This window comes from Caloenas nicobarica, chromosome 5, assembly GCF_036013445.1.
Source record: "Caloenas nicobarica isolate bCalNic1 chromosome 5, bCalNic1.hap1, whole genome shotgun sequence".
In the NCBI taxonomy this organism is placed as follows: domain Eukaryota; kingdom Metazoa; phylum Chordata; class Aves; order Columbiformes; family Columbidae; genus Caloenas; species Caloenas nicobarica.
Window position 1 is genome coordinate 65,057,403 of NC_088249.1, and position 4,099 is coordinate 65,061,501.

The window sequence follows — 4,099 nt, forward strand, 5'->3', positions numbered from 1 at the left end:
TGTAACTTGGTAAAACTTCGGGTTTGCATTATTAAAAATTCCTTCTCCTTCTTAAAATATGAAAATAATTGGGGTGTTGAAATGCTTCTTGTGGTTTGTTTTTTCCCTTTCCCCTGCTACTGATTTGTCATGCTCGGCATCCCTGCTCCTGTTATCTCTGCTAGTTGAAGGCTGTGCCCATGGAAGAGGTGACGTGGAGATGGGACACAACTGCCTGGTTTCAAAATGCAGGACCTAAAGTATTTTGCTCCGTTATTCTCCAGCTCTAGAGGCGCGTAACATCATCTGTAGGTACTTGATGTGTTAATATTTAAGGTGAAACTTCGTTGGAACTGAGCGCTGAGGCTGAGCAGCGTGATTTCCATCTGCATTTCAGTCTTTGCATCTGCAAACTAGGTATTTGTTCATCTCTTTTCCTTGAAAAGGTCAGTGCAATAAACATTCTCATAGCATTTCGACGGGGACACACCTCGTGCATCATGTGGCAGAGTCCATGGCATTCTTTAGAAACAGATTCTGGTTTAGATGGTGGGTTTTTTTCTTAAGAATGGAACAAAGTCAATTTGGGGTCAAGCTAAAGGCCAAAGTTTTCTGGTGTCTCTGACAAGGGCTGTTGCTGATGCTTAGGTGGAACATGTGAAAGCCAAAGCAAATAAAAATCGTCTTGCATTATTAAATCAGGCTCAGGTTTCTAGCTTCTGAAGGAGGGTGTTAATCACTTCACTATTGGTTAATTTGAGATTCCTCAGATTTGTTTTTTCCTTCCTGATTTGCTATGAATTTGTGTTGCTTAAAGATGTAGGAACGGAGGGAGAAGGTGGAGGTGATTGAAATGTTCTTGATTCTTTCAGCAGAAACACAATGATAAACCTCCCAACCACATTTAAATATGAAGAAACTTAAAAAGCTTATATAGGTCAGAGCTACAAATAGGGCAGCCAGAGTAACTTGTGTTATCTCTGAAATGTGAGGGAAAGGTATTTCTTTCCTTGTGAGATGGTTTGTCTTTTCACCTGCCAGCATATCATGAGCATTATGTAGCGTTACCAGAGCTTCTGCTGTTTAGCATCACTTTAGTCAGATGAAGTCATTTCAGTCTCGGGTTTCTATTGAAGACAAAAAAATAGGTGTTTCTCTCTCTTTTTTTTTTAATGTAGGTGTTGATGATTTTTTTTTTTCTTTCACTAGATTTTTTTGTCTAATTAAAAGCCAAGAGTAGTTTTCCACAAATCAAATGGGTTTGACTTACTCTGCAGTCTTCGTGAACGTTCAGAGCCATTTGTTATGTGAACTCTGGGTAGGAATAACTCGGGGCGATATGTGAGGGGGATAAGACTTGATTTCCATTCCAACTGTAAGCACTTCACTATATAGGACGCTTTTTCGAAATGACCCTGATAAACTAGAGGAAATTGCCAAAGCAATTTATTGAAGCAAAATTTAAGAGCTAAATATGGACTGTTACAGTTCATAAGCACAAAATATGGAAGAAAATAATAGCGAGTAAGAAGACAAATAAAGGGCTTATCGTTTACTGTAAATCGAATGAGCCAACAGCATCTGAAAGAGATCAAAAGAAAATTGCTTTGCTGTGATTTGTAAGAGTACTTCCTTTTAGGCCCCACTGTTCCCATTTTGGGCCCTGCATTTTAAAATAAACAGGTGGGGGGAGGCATTAGTTATAGGGCAGTAACAGGGGCCTTGAGAAATTTGGAAGGTGTGAGCTGAGAAGAACTTTGAAGGAAATAAGGCGGGTTGGATGAGATGATCTCCAGAGGTCCTTTCCAACCCTAATCATTCTGTGATTCTGTGAAATAATTTGTGCAGGCAAAGAAGAGACAGGCAATTTTTTTTTTTTTTAACAATATTCAAGGGTGTTACTGGTCGAGAGGAGCAAATTGTTGATGTTGTGTAATCTTTGTGTGCCGATTGTAGGACAAGTTGTAGTTTGGATTTCAGCAAAAGGGGTTGCTAGAAGTGAGGGATGCTTCCGAACTGTGCTCTGGGAGGTCACAGCCTCCCCTTCCCTTGAGTGTCCCCTTAGGAAGGGTTTGACAATCACCTGCTGCAGCTCTGGATGCTTGTGAACCTGCCCCTGCTCTGTGATGCCTCAGCTGGTCCCCGAGATCCTGTCCCACCCACCTCTCTCTGGTTTCACTGGACACAATTCCCACAGCTGCTTCTGTTGTTCCAGCATGTGCTGTTGGTTCTTGCTAATGGCTTACAAATGTTAACAGCACGCAAGTAGGGATAGCAAAAAAAAAAAAAAAAAAAGTCATCCTTCAGCTTCCCCTTGTGAACAGCAAGATGAGATTTTGGTGTGTGTGCTCTGCTGATATTCCACGAGCATCCCCTGGTCCCTGCGCTGTCTCCCTGTGGCTCTCCAAGAAGTTCTCTCTGCCGGGTTCCCTTTAATCTCATTTCTACATCCCTTCCCTTTCTGGGCAAGAGGAGGAACGAGCTGCCCTACTCCCAGTTTGTGTTTGCTCACTGGCAAGCCAGGTAACTTCAGGTAACTTCGTTTTTTCCCTTGGTGAGAACACTTGATTTGGGCACTCGGCTCCACTCGCTACCAGTTGTCACTAAATGTGTGACGCTTGTACCTTTGGCACTTTAGATCGTCCATCGGATTTGGTCGGGTGAATGAATTTCAAAAGTTATTACCAGGGGACTGATGCTGTGTAATTCCTAGAAGCAGCTAGAATGCCTTATGAAAGGTAATTCCAAGAATTATGTTAATAGAAATTGGTCTGATGTTTCGCTGGATCTCAGGCAGGTTTGGATCTGAAGCCTCTCAATGAGATCTGAGCACTTAACTCTGATGGGGACTAAAGGAGATGGTCCAGAGACTTAAGCATGCTTAGCATCCTTAATCAGTTTGTAGAAGTGTGGGCTAATGTGTTTCAGAACTGGGTTTTCCAGCATTCTCCAGGGATACCAGCGCTTTTTTTAAAAGATAAAATAGATCATGACATATCTAAATGAAGAAGATGAGGTCATGGGAAATCTGCTCAGGAATAAACACCAGATCCTCAGACTTCCTTAGTCACAAACCTCATATTTCATCCTGTACTTAAATATTTTTTGCTGTATTTGTAGAGCTACTATTTTCCCAGCGTAAAATGAGACGAAACGTTCAGGAAAAGTCCTGGAGGCTGAGGTGGCCGCTTTCAAGTACTAAGTACATAGTGATGTGTACAGCACGCTACTGGAGGAGCCACCTGTCATACCCTATAAGAAAATAGAAGAATTTCAAGACTCTGTATAAAGTGGAGTCACAATAAGCGTGTGTTTTTAAAAAACTGTCTTACTGAACCAAAGTTGTTGCAATTCTGGAGGAAAAATGACGGTGTATGGTTACCTCTGTCGTATAGGTACTTGTTTACCAAAGGTAGCAAAATGATGTTTTGTCATGAATTACTCATGTTACCTACTGTAAGGGAAAACTTAAATGTCTCTTGTGACTTACAATTCCAGCCATTTATGTAGTTTATTTGCATCAATTTTCATATCTAGTTCTATACTTAAATTTTTTTCCACAGTAATTGTATAAAAAAGTGTTTTACTGATGGTGACGGCTTTTTAAACTTCAAACTGTAAGTTGAAGACAATTGCAGCTTGTCTTCTAATGCTAAAAATCCCTTATAACAGTCTCAGTCATCTTTTTTCCATTAAGCTGGTCGAGCAGGTGTTGTCTTTGTTCTGTACAGATACTTTCATGGCCCCTATCATTGCATTATTTGAGTGCCTCCCAAGTACTTTCCTGAAAACATCCTGCTGGGATAGGAAAAAATTACTATCCTTATTTTTGTAGATGATCAGCTGAGATATTTGGTGATCTGCCCACAGCCGAGCTTGAAATCCGTGGGAGAGTTAAGAATAAAACCTGCAGTTCCTGCTCCCTGCCTTTGCTAACAGCCAATATTACCTTTTTTTTTTTGCTTTGCAACAGCTGTGAACTTCAGTTGTATGTTTATAAGACGAGGTTGACATTTCCACATCAATTGGTTTATAATTTTGCTACTGCCTATTCTGGTACGTAACTTTTTTTTGTTTACTTTGTTTCAAAATAGCAGAAAAATCCCAGAACCTCTAAACT